General features: G+C 45.0%; 1 long non-coding RNA gene across 1 annotated transcript; it reads left to right on the forward strand.

The window, feature by feature from the left end:
* The first annotated feature begins 3,027 nt into the window (after nt 1–3,027).
* Nucleotides 3,028–14,299, forward strand: LOC122239191. The gene is made up of 4 exons (XR_006218145.1): nt 3,028–3,151; nt 5,432–5,515; nt 8,731–8,797; nt 14,102–14,299. It is a non-coding gene; the product is annotated as an uncharacterized LOC122239191 (long non-coding RNA).
* The last annotated feature ends 2,367 nt before the right edge of the window (nt 14,300–16,666 follow it).

Consider the following 16,666-nt stretch of genomic DNA (forward strand, 5'->3'; position numbering starts at 1 on the left):
AGATCAGGAGACCCAATCACTGCTATCCCCACTAATCAGGGCACCAAAGCAATGCGGGGTGTGGTAGCCATCTTGGTGCCCTGTGGGACCACAAAAACGCATTTTCCCCCTTCCTTCTGTGGGTTCTGGAAAGGCTCGCGAGGGTAAATTGCCTCACCGAGTCCTAGAGAGAAGCAGAGGTCAAATCTAAGGTATTACTACAAAATAATTGATTCACATGACATTTCAGTAATACAATTAATTATCATAGCGTTTTCATACCTCAGTGTAGATTTCTCCTCGCCTCGATCTGCCATAGTGACCTGCGTGAACTCACAGACAAGGCTGCCAAAGACACGGGCCTAGGTTTCGCCTCATTCATATATATTTAACACCTATTTGTTTTAAGAGGCATACGAAAACGCAAATGCCGTGATCCCTAAACTCAGGATTGTCACAACTTAATGCCACGCTCTTTTAGAGGTAGCTCATTGTCGCTCAGTTTCTCCTTTGGAAAACCAGAGTAGGCACAACCAACCACAGGGAATTTCAAGGAATAAATCAGCAGTGGAATGCTCTGACCCTCTAACCTTCTAATTTCTTCGGTCCGTTAGCCACTGTTGGGTTCTCTTCCTTCCCAGCCCAGCTAGGACCCCATGATAGCTGTCTAAATCATTCGTTCACCAGCCCCTTTCATTTTTCAGCAACGCTGACCTTCAAACCAAGCCTCCCGGCCAACTGCCGACCTCACGTCGTGCTAAGTTCTGCCCTCGCTGCACCTATAGCCACATGCCTAAGGTTGTGAACAACCACTCAGCCAGCCTCTCAGCACTTTCCACCAATTCTTCCACTTGTTTTGGACCAATTACGACCCCTCCCCCATATCGACCAGCACAGACCTTTCCTAGTATCACTGGGTCCCCAGCTTCACGGAGGACAATCAGACCTCCCGTGTCAACCATTTTTGAACTCCTGTCCTGCCTACAAACACATCTATAGCCTCATCCACCTTTGTTCTGTCTCAGAGACAGCCATAGGGAGCCGGTCTTTTAAAACCCAAGGTCAAACGTGGGCCTTGGACCTCGACCCTTTCTGTCTCTTCTAGGACGAAGTGTGTGGGAAACCACTTCCTGGCTCCTACTCTTCTTCCCAAAGACTCTCTTAAGCATTAGCCTGGTCAAAAATAAGTACATTTTAGATCTCCGTGGGCCCTGGGCCCCTTTTCAGCTGCTGTCAAATTCTTTTCTCCCCCTTCTCCAATGAACTTCCTTCAAGCTCTCTGCTACCCACCTCCCGATGCTCTATGGCTTGCCTTCTAACACCTAATGACTTCTTTCCTGCCCAAACCTGGAGACTCACCTTAGTTGTCCTCTGGCCAGAACTCTGCCATCCTGGACGCTGTTAATCAGCCTCCTCTGAGGGGTGGCTCTTGGCCCCTTCTTGCGTGGGGCAACACGCCCTCTCATCTCAGGACCTCAGAAACCTCCAGCGTGTGACTGGGCCTCCACTTGCAACCCAAGACTGGCGCCCCGTCTGGAGACTGAAATATCCGTTCCGCTAATTGGCTCAACCAATCTGTCCGTCCACAGACAGCGCACGCTCAGCGGAGAACTGAGCTCATATTCTTTCTCCTAAGCCTCCTTTCCCCTCATCCCACCGCGACCTCAGGAGTTCAAGCCAGCTGTTCCTGTGTGGATTCCCGCATCCCATCCACGGTTGGTTTCTGCTGATCTCACTCTGCAGCTCTGCCTTGGATCTGGGGCCTCTTTGTAATTCTTTGCCATTCCTCCCGTGGACTGTTGCCAGAGGCTTTATGAGTCTCTCTGTCCGGTCTGTCCACCTCCAGCTCTTCTGCCTTTTATCCCCTCGTCAGAGTGATGGTCCTAAATGCAGGTCTGACCACGTCTCCTTGTTTACCACCTGTCAGTAGTTTCTCCTGGACTACAGGATAAAGGGCTACATCCTACACATAGCATTCAGACCCAGAACTTGCCAAGAGGAAAGCCTTTCTGATCCTCGAGCTCTGTTCCCTACCCTTCCCTTTACCCCAGGCTCACAATCCCTGTACACCCCAGGCCGCCTTCTTCCCTGCACGTCTCTCCCAGAGCTGTGCTTCTAATCGGCGCGGCTCTCCTTCCACACTGCTCTCCATCCAGCTCCCAGCTCTCTCTCCAGGACTACAAGGTAAAAAAAAAAAAAAAAAAAAAAAAAAAAAAAAAAAAAAAGGAAAAGAAAAAAACACGTGCACAAAAAAAAAACCCAAAACAACAACAACAACAACAACAACAACAACACCCAACGAAACAAAACCCAAACAAATTCTTAAGATGGGGATTTGACTTCTTGCCTCGGCAATACTCTCCATCAGAAAACCCCTGATTTCTCTCCGGCTTTGTGCTCTCAACCTCCAGAAGGCTTGGCTTCCCATGCTCTGGCCCCATAATGCCCTGCGCATTGCTTTTTCCTTTTCCGTGCCACATGGCACTGCCTCTCTCTCCTTCTCCCTCCTTCTCTTTCTCCGCAGCTGGAATGTAGCCCCCGGAGAGCGGCTGTCCCATCTGTGTACCCCTGCCACCTAACATCTGCTCAATAAATGTCAGGAGAACACAACGTTCCCATAGTTTCCGACGGCAGTGAAAGATGGTATAAACGTGTTTACACACTTGGGCGCCTGGGTGGCTCAGTTGATTGGGCGGCCGCCTACGGCTCAGGTCATGATCTCGCGGTCTGTGAGTTCGAGCCCCGCATCTGGCTCGGTGCTGACAGCTCGGAGCCTGGAACCTGCTTCCGATTCTGTGCCTCCCTCTCTCTCTGCCCTTTTCCTGCTTGGTCTCTGTCTATGTCTCTCTCTCTCTCTCTCAAAAATAATAAACATTAAAAAAATTTAATAAAAATGTTTACACAGTCTACAGGGTCACCACAGTTAATAAGTGCCTCTATGAGAGAGTGATGCGTGGAATTTTCCATCAAATCAGCATCCTTTATCCTCTATTACGTCACATCTCGAATTGAACCCGTCCCTTTTCCCAGTGTGTCTCATGCAAGGATTATAATGCTTAGGGCTGTTACCAAAACGGCACGGGACAGTATATACGAAACACAGGCACCTAACACACGAAGGTGCCCTAAATGTCAACTCATTTCTCCCGGCCTCTGATACCGATATTGAAAGGTAATGTTCCCCCCGTGACGTTATTTTCCCCCTGGTGAAAAATTACTGAGAAGGAAGCTGTCTACGGGATTTGGAAACTGGGGAAAACGGAAATATATGGTTAAGATGGTCATCTGTGCTGCGTTTGCCGTGAAATGAACCAAGAAGAATAGAATACAAAGCAATGCAGATCACCACGATCCCGCCTAAATTCCTGGCGTTGGTGGAGAAGAAGAGCTATTTGAAATACTGCACGCCTGGTAAGGCCTACTCCATCTGGAGGATCCAGGCCTCAGACCTGATGTGTCTGGCTGCATAGACGTCTCCCGAGACTCGCTCTTTTCATGTTGAAGGCGTAAGGGACGGCAAAGCCTCCGAGTAAAATTTAAGCCACATAACAAATGTTTTCTTCCCACAAATCTTGTTTTCCTTGTAGTGAGGAAGCCAGGGCTTTAGCTCGAACCACAAATTGTAACCCAAGGTGGGGAAAATGTCCACGAAGAAAAGTGGAAGATCTCAAATAGGTTGGAACAAAGAGGGGCCGGAAGGGGTGGGGGGTGGGGGGTGGGGGGGTGGAGATTAATCTTATTAGGATCGTATATCATGAGGGTGTCAGGTGTGAAAGCAAACGAATGGCCTGTGTTTATCTGAGCTAAACCGTGTGGCTCACCCAAACATTCACTTCCCAGAGCGTTTTTTTTACCCGTAATAAATTGGCCGAGTCCTTGTAGGGCGTTGATAATAAAGTACGTTGAGGTGCAGTTAGAGATTTCTTGCCAGGTTTTCAATGCTACCCCCCTCTCCCCCTAGCTTTTTTTCTCTCCTTCTCCCTCTCCCTCTCCTTTTTTATCACAGCTGATTCGCAAAGCCCTTTGGAAAGATGAAGTAGGTAGAAATCAAAATAAATGGATTCTATTAAAACCGGCAATGCATCAACTCCTTGATAAAGTGATTAATAAACAGCTTAGGATGGTGATTGATTAAACTCTTTAATCAAAGTGCTAAACTGACTTAATATGGAGAGTTTCAACATGTTCAAAGTGTACATTTCCCCTGCCTAAGGTTCACAGTTGTTTATGTAACTTTTCTGAAGTGTATCCCTTAGGTGTGACCTCCAGAGAGCCGGGGCTCTGGAATGTGTAAGGATTATAGAGTATCACCGACTGCATTAGCTGCTGAAATGTGTTCGTGAATTATAGGACCTTTCCACCGGGCAACAAGTCATTTTTCAGAATTTTGGACCCTTTCCTCAAGCAGGCTCTTTGCGCACATCATTTCATCACTCTTCAGACCCTTGATGTGTCCAGCAAGGCGGTGCAAGTTTTAAAAGGCCCTGTCATCCGCCTTTCATTCTCTCTGTTCAGCGCCGACGGCTCTATTGCACAAAAGCAAGATTCGGGTGGTGAGGGAGGAGGCTGAGGTCTCCCCTGAAAGTAGTTTTGTGTTCATTAGAGACGGGGATATTTCACCCAATGCGTGGAACTCTCGGTATCGGGCAGCCTTTGTGATACAATTAATCATCTGCTCACCCACTTACCAGGCCATTTTGGCTCCTGAGAGTTTGTGAGGCTGAAATTGACTTTTTTCGAAACATGGTCCTGGAAGGCTAAGCGCAAACGTTTTAAGAGTGGAGCTTGGGGAGAAGGCGGGGAGGGGAGAACTCTGACCGTGTGTTCATGGGAGAGCACGCGTGATCCCCGTTGCGTCTGTGTTGATGGGGCCAATTCAACGAATTGATTTCCTTCAGAACACCGTTCCCTGTGCAATGCACTGTGCCGGGCATGGCGTGGGTAACAGAACCAAAAGTAACACCGCTCCAATGTGAGGATATTAGTACCTAACAAAGGAGATTACACAAAATGGAGAAAGTGTTTTCTGGAATAATTTAGAAAGACGGGTCTTGCTATGAAGCCTGAATGAAGGCAAAGAAGGTAGGGGGCATTGGGAATGCTTCCAAGATACCATTGCAGATGAATTGGCCTTGAAAGGTGAATAGAATTCACATGGGAAGCTAGATGCCTGGGGGTATAACTCTTAGGAGGTGCCGTGATCATTACTCAGAGGCGGGTGTGCATTTCTAGGGGTCACTAAGGAGTCCGGATTGTCTAGAGTGCTAAGGAGTGCAGCGTTCATGTAAAGAAAATGCGGGACATCAGCAGGGAGGGGTAGGTGACATCGTTTTACAAAAAGTGTCTTGAAGCATCACTCTCTCTCCCCCCTGCATTTTGGGGTAAGCATCTAGCCCGTCTCTTTGACGACGCATCCCCAGTTGACCACGTTTTCTCTTCCTTCCCTACGTAGATCAAGCTCACCCTCCTGCCAGGAGCGACAATCCCAAGTCTCACCCTGTTGTGCATCCTGTTCAAAGTTCAAGATAAACCTGTGGTACGCAGCCTTCTCCGTCGGGTCTGGAAAAGACTCCCATGGTCCAGAGACATAGGCATTAAAAAGAAATGTGACCTGCTCCCTTCCCCCATGCATCCGTTATAAAATACAGAGCAGAGAAAGGATGGTTACAAACCACCAGTCTAGAGCACCTCTGAAATCCCACTGGGAAGACATTGTGAGAACCCCCTACCCAGGGGCAGGGGGCTTCCTTGCCTCTGCCTGACCCTGCTGTCTGTGAGGCACTCCCTTATGTACTGATCTCTGTGGTCCTGATCTGCCCTATGAGAATTTTCTCCTGGTCTGTTCTCGTCGGCCATATCTGAAACCGGTTTTTCCTAAGCCAGGCTTGGGGTTTCCTTGGTGAGACATTTCCTGCAAAAGCTTAGTAGGTGCTGATGCATGTGTTCCATGCATCGGCAACCACATCTGACGTTCCTTCTAAATTGCGCCTCTCGAGTGTTTTCTTTCTTGACACTAGATTTCAAATGTCTTTCTTAATTTACTGGCGGTTGCCCTGATTGGGAAGAACACACTCTTCATCAGATACGTCCTTCATGGCTGAGACACTGTCACCTGGGAAATCTCACTGGGACCCCGTCCCTGTCAGCCTTTCTTAATCCCAGAATTTAGACTTCAGGGTCTGGAAACAATTGGCCTTCCTGACCCCACAAGTCGCCTTATATTTGGATTCTACCCCTCTTCACTTACGCTTGCAAAGCATCAATACTTTCCAGAATTCACGTTTTCCATCAACTACCTTGCCAAATGTGGCCATACCAAGCAGCAAAGAACATTAACATTGTGTTTTCTGGCTTCTTCTGTTAGCATCATAAACTCAGTAAAAACGTGATCTGCCTTTCAAGTTACAGCGCCTAAAGTTTCACACCTAACGTGGATTTCTAGCCATCTAGCCAGTTATATCCCTTACTGTTTAACCAATGAAATAATTTTTTTTTTTACATTTTTATTTTTGAGAGAGAGAGAGAGTGAGCGAGCATGAGCAGGGGAGGGGCAGAGAGAGAGGGAGACACAGAATCTGAGGCAGGCTCCAGCCTCCGAGCTGTCAGCACAGAGCCTGACACGGGGCTCGAACTCACAGACCGTGAGATCATGACCTGAGCTGAAGTCAGACGTTTAACCGACTGAGCCACCCAGGCGCCCCTAACCAATGAAATAAAATTGATTTTTTTTTTTAATTTGGAAGCTCTGTAGTTCAAAGTACCATGTACCAAAAAATATATTTTTGAAGGCTCCATAGACTAATATACAGTAAATGATGATTGCTTTCTCATATCAGAGTCCAATGTTGTTGGTGGAGAGGGGAAAAAAATCTTCCTCATGTAAGTTATTTGGAAACCCAAATCTCTTTCACCTTGTAATTCTGCCATTGTTAACTCGTGGCTTCCAAGAACCCCATGGAAGAGGGAAATTCATGATCGGGGATCTCAGGTAAGTGAAATCAGGCCTGGAAGTGATGCACATCACTTCGGCTCTCATTTCATTCTCAGAACTCTGGCATCGTCTCCACGTAACCCCAGGGGAGCCTGAAATATATAGTTCAACCTGTTGCCCAGGAAAGAGAAATGAGCTTCCTAGTCAGTCTTTGCCACACATAGGATTAACCAAATCACTGATTTCCTTTAAACCGACTATAATGGCCACTAGAAGTAAAAATTCCATATTGTTTCCCTTTTATAATGCACCAAATCACTTGCTTTTTTCCCTTAAACTAAATTAACTCAATCATTGTTTCATTAGCTCAGGGACTCACCAAGCTTGCCCCAGTGACATTGTTGGGCTAAGAGCTGAAGATTTCTTTTTAATTTTTTTTTTTTTTTTGAGAGATCTAGAGACAGAGCGTAAGTGGAGGGAGGAACAGAGAGAGAGGGAGACACAGAATCCAAAGCAAGCGTCAGGCTCTCAGCCGTCAGCACAGAGTCCGACACGGGGCTTGAACCCACGAACCGTGAGATCATGACCTGAGCCAAAGTTAGACAATCAACTGACTGAGCCACCGAGGTGCCCCAAGAGTTGAAAAATTTTCATTGTTGACCACTACTCTAATTTTGCAGTTGGGTAGTATTTTTTTTTTTTAATTTGAAATGCTGGCTTGCAGAAGATGAAAATGTCATTGTTACAGGTACTAAATATTCTCTCATTAGTCACGTATTTATTCACTCTGTCATTTAAGATACGTTTGTCAAGTCCTTAACTGTACAAGGCTTTGTGCTCAATGTATATGCTATCGCATAATATAATATTCTCATTTCTATTTTTCAATTTGAGTTACTCAGTCTACAGATGTTTATTGAGAACTAGGCTGTGCTGGGGACTGGGGAAGCAAAGATAAATGTCACATTCCAGTCCTAGCTTAGGCAGGCGGCTGGCAGGTAAGCCAGGGTTCTCAATGGCACACAAGGGCTGTGACAGGGCCATATCTTGGGGGCAGAGCTTAGAAAGGGTGTGGACGCATCCTCAGGTTGGAAGCTGGTGACAAGCAAGCAGTTTTAACAGGCAAATCGGTGTTCACTGAGGAAAGAAAGCGAGGAAAAGAATTTCGGACAGAGGGACCTACATGTGAGGGCACTGGAGTGAAGCAGAGACTGGCTACGAGCAGCAGGTGAGTGAGGCACCAAGAGTCCCCCAAAAGACGGCCAAAATATGAGGCTGCCAATGGGCATGAAAACCGAGTCATGAAGAACCACAGGTGTCTCCTTCAGGCACTCAGACTTGAGTCTGAAGGGAAGGGGGTTTTGACACATTTTATTTATTTTTTATTTATTTTTTATTTTTTTTAACGTTTTTATTTATTTTTGAGACAGAGAGAGACAGAGCATGAACGGGGGAGGGTCAGAGAGAGGGAGACACAGAATCCGAAACAGGCTCCAGGCTCTGAGCTGTCAGCACAGAGCCCGACGCGGGGCTCGAACCCACGGACCGCGAGATCATGACCTGAGCCGAAGTCGGACGCTTAACCGACTGAGCCACCCAGGCGCCCCTGACACATTTTAAATATGCAAGTGATGAGGTCAGAATTCTATTATAGGCAACTTTGCTTCGGAAACGATATTAATAAGGATACCAAAGTAGCAGACATTTACGGAGAGCTCGCTCTGTGTCCGGCACTGTTATGGCTCGTTTGGGTTGCGTAAGGGATACCTGCTGCACAGTAACTTTGGGAGGATAGCGACTCTCTTGTATTTGTTTTACAGTTGTGGGACTGAAGCCCGAAGAGGTTTCATAATTCAGCCAAGGTCACACAGCTCACAAGCACTGGAGGTAGTAACAGTAATGATGCATATAAGAATAGCAGCAAGTAATTATGACAGCTCTCAAATATGGATCTCTCTCTCTCTCTCTCTCTCTCTCTCATATATACATATATATATCATGTACGTATATATATCACATATATTATATATATGGGATATATATGTTTGTATAATGTATATATCAAATATATGTATAATATACATTATACATACATATACACATCATATGTATATTATATATATCGTATATATGTATGTATAATATATATATTATATTGCATATTATCATTAGTATAGTATAATATATATTATAATTAGTATAGTGTAATATATATATTATAATTAGTATAGTATAATATATTACAATATATTATAGTAATATATTATATACTTATATATATACTATATACATATATATAGTATTAGTATATATACTATATCTATATATATACTATATCTATATATATATTAGTCCCCTTCCCCCAAAGATTTCCTAAATGGTACAGAAGGGATTCCCTCTCCAGCCTGAGTCCCTGCAAAGCTGTCACATGCATCCGTCTCCTCTGTGACCCCAACACTGCATGACGGAAGACTATGTGAGGGACTAAAGTTTAAGAGAACCTCCCCTTTCAAGTCCACCTGGATGGCCACCCACTAGCCTAAACTCAACTATTGGGCTTCTCTGGCCCTCCTTCTGTGTTTTTCTGTAAGTCAAGGTTGCTAAGCAAAATAGTTTGCAAGGTCCTTCTACTTGTACACTATTCTGTGTTCTCTCGACGGGAGCTCCAGCGTAGGAGAGGGAAAGCTGGTGCTCAGTGTGGGGATATGGCCAGGGAGGAAAGGCAAAGACCCGGGGGAAATGCCAGCGGCCATCTTACCCTCACGCCTTCGGCAGCCTTAGGCCGTGATGGTTGGAGCCAGGAGCTGAAAGCAAGGCCCCTCCTCTCCTTTCTGAGCCTTCTCTTCTCCGTCACTCTCACATTACAGGTCGTGGAGGATCGGTGCCTTTAAAGGCTCTTGTCACCCAGGCCCAGGGGCTGCACAGCTGGGTCACTCATTTTCCAACAATAAAACCTCTTCCAACCGGCTTGCCACGGGTGCGGCACAGTTACAGGGGCCTCCAAGTGGCAGTTCCAGAAATATTAATTATGGCTGAACAAGGCTGCTGAGCAGCCCAATTCCAGGCTCCCTGGGTGAGGGCTCTGTGGCCCAGCTGTGAGAGCCATTTTCAGGCGACTATCAGTTGTAACGGGATGCCCGTCCAGCTGAATTGCAATGGATCCAAAAATGCTAATTAAGCACGGGACACGGCTGCAAAGCAGCATCTTGCAGCCTCTCTAGAAACTAACAGCAGAAGGCTCCAGGAAGTGGAATGGAGCTCTGTTGCAATGGTTTTGTTTTTATCTCACATTTGGCATCAGAGTAAGTAAAGCACTTCGGATGCCTTCCTTCCTTCCTTCCTTCCTTCCTTCCTTCCTTCCTTCCTTCCTTTTCTTCCTCCTCCATTTCGCCCTCCAATCCTCCCTCTAGTCTGCCTTTTTCCTTACTTCTTTTCTTTCATTTTGTTTCAAGCCATCTGGGAAAGATGACGCTCTGGCGGTATATGGAGAGAGTCAGACGTTCTTTCAGATTTCCTGGGAAAAGTTGGAGGCACGATGGGGCTTCTGTCAAAATCCACCAGAGGCAGTGTTCTGCAGATCCGGGATCAAATTCGCTTTCTGAAGCTGGTCAGTCTTGGATCTAGTGTCATCTTTGAACACGAAACCAACCATGCCGGCTTAAGCAGAGGGAAAGAGATTGCAGAATTTCTCTAAGCAATCTATGAGTAAATAATAGTTCCAATTTTGGCCCCATGAGGACTGGAGTGTGGTGCACTGGGCCCCTCGATGCTCTCCTGAGGTGCTGCAGCACCTTTTGGGCCTACGTTCCCCAGTCTCTGCTCCATTCTCTTGTTTCTCTGTATAGACAGGCCCATCCGCTCCCCCTAAGAGTGGTTGGCATGGAGCTTTGGGTGACCACATCTTTTTTTCCCATCCAAGCACCGCTTCTGTCCAGGCTGGTTTAGTGGTTAAGAGCCTAGGCTCTAGAGGCAAGCCACCTGTGTTTCAGGCTTCCTTCTGTCACTTAGCAGCTGTGTGACCTTGAGTGAAGTTCCTTAACTTCTATAAGCCTCGCTTTGCTTCCTTGTAAAAGGGGGATGTTAATAGTACCTAATTCCTAGGTTTGAATGAGAAAATTTCTATAAAGACCTGGCGTGCAGCAAGTGATATTCGAAGGTTGGCCATTGGTGGCAAGTGCTCACTTGTATTCAACTCACGTAGGCTCTGTGTGCTTAGCTTCACCTCTTGATGGAGCAAAGGTCATTGGTTCACTTGGCCTAGGGATTGGTTCTTCCTTGGGTCAGTTGTGCACAAGGTCCCTTTGGGAAATCAGGGAAGTGCGTAGGACATGTTCTCCAAGACGATGGTAGGGGTTGGGGCATTGATGGACAATTGACGTCAATATTATTGTTTTTCTTTTTTCCTACCTTTTTTGACTTCATGATCCCTTGACTCGTTTACTTGAGCCAGTATATTCTGAGGAAGGGCAGGAACATAAAAGATTCCAAAAAAGGTGAGGAAACCAAGGTTCTGTTTCACTGTTAGTCGCTGATACAGTTACACCACTTGTTCAAATATTGTGTTAGATTTTTTTTGTTGGTTGAATACACTTACTTCCTGAGTAAATGATTTTTCTCGCCTCTGCCATCCTGGGACACCCCACACCCAGGACCCCCAGAACCTGTCATAATCTAAAAGCAAAGGAGTCACATTTTACAGAGTAGGACAGGTTTGCAAGACGGTTCCCCAAAGTTATGGCCAGCATCCTATCCTCTGCTATAGCTTTCATTCTCCTTCCTTCTATTCCCTACTCATCCAATGGTTCTCATTGTCCTCGCACTATTGGTGGTGGGGAAAATCACTTGATAGAAGAAGAGGAAGAGGTCCATATAGTGTTTTCGATGACCAGACCTGGGGTGTTGTACTGGCAGAGGGACGATGGCCTGTGAAGTACTCGTGCCCAGTTCTAGGTTCTTGAGTTGTCACCTCTTATGTGTGCAAGTGTTTATTTCCTGTCTACCTAGAAACAGTGGCTGTTATTGACCTTTAACATTTTTTTCTGGACATCTGGTGGGCAGATATATGGCATCTCACTGCTTCCAGTTGCAATTAGCATTTTTTGAAAATGTATGTTATAATCCAGTTTTTTTCTACACATTTTCTGTTAATATTTGATACTCACTTTCCTTTGGAGTTGTGCCAAAGAGTTTATGAGGGCAGAAGAAAACATTGCAACAGTTAGTCAATAGGGTGGAGGAGGTTGGGCTTTGGAAAAACTATAGAAGGAAAAGGGGGGCGCCTGGGTGGCTCAGTCGGTTGAGCGTCCGACTTGGGCTCAGGTCACAATCTCGCGGTCCATGAGTTCGAGCCCCGCGTCGGGCTCTGGGCTGACAGCTCAGAGCCTGGATCCTGCTTCCGGTTCTGTGTCTCCCTCTCTCTCTGTCCCTCCCCCGTTCATGCTCTGTCTCTCTCTGTCTCAAAAATAAATAAACGTTAAAAAAAAAATAAGAAAGAAAAGAAAAGGGAGAAAACGGAAGGAAAACTGTGTTAGGACCCTTCTAAAGTAACTCAGAAAAAAAATGTTGTTGCTGTTGGAGAACCAAGATTACCTATAACTATGTAAATGTAGGATCTGGGAAGCTTAAACAAATAGAAGTCAACCTGTCCCATATTAAGACCAGAGTTAGATGGTGGCCTTGGTGTTGTTTCAGTGGCTAAATGATATCAAGCCCAGCATAACTGCAGTGCCATTGGCCTTCTGCTCTTGCTTATTGCCTCACGACCACAAGTTTGTTGCTGCAAGTCCAGCCATCACATCTTCATTCTAGCAGGAGAAAGGACAAAGAGAAGCCTATAGATAGAATACAGGGAATTTCCTAGGATTCAAAAGATTGTGTCCTCCAGCTATGCCTGGTAGAAAGGTTGCTAGGGAAAGTGAGTGCTGGGTCAGCGTAGGATTCATAGGGAAGAAAAATGGACACCTCTAAGACAAACAAGTTTTCTAGCATCGGAAATCGGGTGCATTTGGTCATTTAAGGAAATGTAAGTGGAGAAATAGGTTGAGGTATTTCAAGGCCTCCACATGGGAGGCAGATAAAAGTCTGAGATAGAGATAGAGATAGAGATATAAATCTGAGTTTGGGGGAGAGATTGAGATTGAAATAATAGAAATGGGAGTCATTAGGTTGGAGATCGGAGAGTAGGGTGAAGAGAAAGGGCAGGGGGTCAAGGACAACACGTGAAGGAAGCTTTGGACACTGTTTCATACCTCTCAAGTTTCTTGAATTAAATTCTCGGAATTGGATACCAGATTTGAAACTGTATCACTACATTTTTTTTCCCCCAGCGTCGCATTGCTTTTCACAGCTTATTAATTTGCAAATAATAGACTCAGGCACTTTTGCACTGAGGATAAAACTTTCAGAGCTTATGAAGCAGCTCTTAGATCAATAGAAGGCTCCACTCTCTAGAACTATTTTTTTTTTCTCTCTCTCTCTCTCACCAGCTCTTCCCTGGTAACTATTCTGATTATGCATTTAAATAAAAGGATAATAAAAAAGAATTCCCTGACACATTTAACGGCCTTGAGGGATAAGAATATGCAGCAGTAAGTGATATGTAAAGTGTCTGTTCCTGTGTGGCCACATGTGTGAAGGTATATGCGGTCGCCCTCTGCCAAGCCTTTGTACTGGGCTTCAAAGTCCTAATGCGGGAGCTCAAAGGCCTGGGGGAGTGGTGGCATCTTCCTCCTTTTGACTGAAACTCAAGTGTGAAAGTACTTTGATAGTTGAGTTGGTGTTTCAAAATGTTGGTTCTGGTAATGCGGTCTTCTGAATGGGTTTTCCATTTCATAATCTCATATTCAGAATGTAAATGGAAAACTCTATTTGCATGAATATTAAAATGGGAGACTTGCTTTTGCTGAGTCCTGGATGCTGTGGAGGAGAGGCTGAAATTGTCAGCTACGATGGGACCTTAATAATATAAATAGCTTACGGGTATTGAGTGTCTACTTTTGGGCTAAGCACTTTATATGAATGACTTCCGGAAGCCCCACCCCCCACCCCCCCTCCCCCCGGCCAGGTACCCTATGTAGCAGATATTCTTATAATGCCCATTTAACATGTGAGGAGACTGACTCATAGATACATTACCTGTTGTACGATGCGTGTGAAACCAGTGGTAAATAACTGTCTACTTTGATTTGATAGGTAGGTGTTGACAGAGAGCTTCCAAAGATCATAATGAGAGAAATGAGATGTCGCTGACAGGATGGGTAAACGGCAGCTTGACACGGACACCAAGACCCATCAGCTGGGTAGCAATGGCCTAGGCTGCATTTCTGGAATCTCTTTGGGCCATGGTTGGCTCCAGCTTTCTATGAGGAAACGCTGATAAAAAGATTTGGGGTTGAGGGTTGGAAGTGGAAAAAAGTCACTGTAAATTCAGAAGATTTTGTGGTTTTTTTTTACGTAATTTCTAACATTTCCAGTTTTGTCACCGAGTTCCAGTGGGGGCAAGCGATAATTATTGAAAACGAACAAAGCTCCGCGTACCTGGCGAAATTCAAAAATTTTTGCATAGAGCTTGTGGAACTTCTCAGCAAATCTACAGTAATTATATTTTAAGGGGTGTTTGTAAACGCTTGCGATTACCTACACAAAGACAAATAAAAGACACATGAGCTATTTTGTGGTAGAAAAACAGGTGTGCCATTGAAATAAGGAATCTACCTGGAAAGTGCTTTAACATCCTTGGAGGAATTCTCTGCACAGAGGTTTCTGCTTCAACTCAGGGCAATGGTTTAGCTTTGGCATTTTGTGCAATTTTCCTAAACAAATAGAATTTCCAGAATGGATTTACAGTTTTGGTTTCCCCTAGGGTAAGTTAGAGGGGATCAAGGTCTAGAGTGGAAGGTGGCACAGGAGTGAAGGAGAGCGGAAAAGCGTGAGGAGGCAGAGGCGGATAAATGGGTCTAAAGTAGGACCAACACGGAAAGTGTCATCCATTCTACCTGACGACATGGCGGAATGCAGATTTCCCATACTGCTCTCTGGCCTTGGTCTGAAACACCCTGGATGAAATTGCCTTCTGTTTGCTTTCCCTGTAAGATTCCTTTCATCTTCAGAGCTCTCCAGCGACACATTTCAAGTGCTGGCTAATCAGGTTTCTAATCATGTCAGCAAACTCCCTTAAATCTTGTTTAAAATGAGGGGGTCCAGGCTAATGGAGTGAATGAGCGAAAGCTGATTGAAGCTAACACTCTCCGTTCTTGCATTCTTTTTACTGGTGTTCAATAATCATCGACAACTCACAAAGCCAAACTTCACTTTGTATTTTAACTACCTCAGGCACATCTTTCCTATCCTTGGGGAAGATGATATGGGACGATTCCTCACTAGAATGTGTGGGGAGGAAACTGGATTCAGAAATTGCCAATAGGCAGGAATTGCCAACATTCATGCAGCATCATTCATCCATAGAATAACTACTTATGTGCCAAGCCCCGGGCTGACCATTGGGAACGTACTTAGGACCAAAATGAACTTTGCTTTTCCCTCATGAAGTCAGTACTTGTCTTTCATAATTTCTCAACTGGTTTGGGTTTGCTTGAGGCAAACTCAAATTGCATTTTGTCCTCACAACACTTAGAATGTTTCCCAAGACGATACAGCCCATCCTTTACATCCCATGAGAGAAACATGGTGCTTTCAACAGCTTGTTGACAACCAGGCACCATCAAGGATGCTTCTACAACATCTGCTGTTCACCATAAGTAGATTAAAACCTATCTGCCACAAGTTTTTGGCAGAGAAAAAAAAAAAGAAGACGAATTAAAAGGGAGGAAAGAAAAACATCAGCCTTATGACTTCTTGGTTTCACCTGGAGTTGAAGTCCTTGTGGGTTGGCCTTTCCCACATGGAACAAGGTGGGTCCTATGCCCCACCAACATTAATGCTTTTTTTTGTGTGTTCTGTTAATTCACTGACTTACAATACAGAGGAATTAAGGAAACAACATAGATCTAGATTCTACTTCTAAAACTCACTTGTCGTGTCCTCAGAGAAGGTATTTTGGGACACACTTTTCCTCCTCTGGAAAATAAGAGATTTGAATTAGATGACTTAACTCTTGGAGTCATGGATGTCTTTGGGAATCTATTGAAAGATACTGATCCCCTACTCAGGAAAATGAACAAGGTAAACACACACACACACACACACACACACACACACACTCACACACTACTTTGCACACAACTGTAGGAACTCATGGAGTTCTAAACCCATTCATAGGAAACCTGCTTAGAGGTTCTTTGACGTCCAGTGTCGCCTGGGGTATTCACTATTTTTGCATACAAAATTGCTTTCCCATCTTTTCCAGATTTCAAATTGATTCTCAGATGATGAAAATGTGGTTCCCCAGGTGACAGTAAAAATGATTTAATGTAATTAGAAATACTTTCGCCCAGAGGAAACCTGCAATATTTTGATCAATAAAATGATTTGGATAAAATCATCAAAGATTTTTAATGAAAATCATCAAAGTAAATTGTATTATCTGACCAAAAGCAACACTGGTGAGAAAGGTGTTGGTTGTGTTGCAGATGTTCATATGTTCTTAGGAAGAAGAAGTCATATTAGGCACACCTGGGTGTCTCAGTCAGTTAAGCATCTGACTCATGATTCTGGCTCAGGTTATGATCTCATAGTTGTAGGATCAAGCCTTGCATCAGGCTCCATGCTAGGCATGGAGCCTGCTTAGGATTCTCTCTC

This window comes from Panthera tigris, chromosome B3, assembly GCF_018350195.1.
Source record: "Panthera tigris isolate Pti1 chromosome B3, P.tigris_Pti1_mat1.1, whole genome shotgun sequence".
Classification (NCBI taxonomy): Eukaryota; Metazoa; Chordata; class Mammalia; order Carnivora; family Felidae; genus Panthera; species Panthera tigris.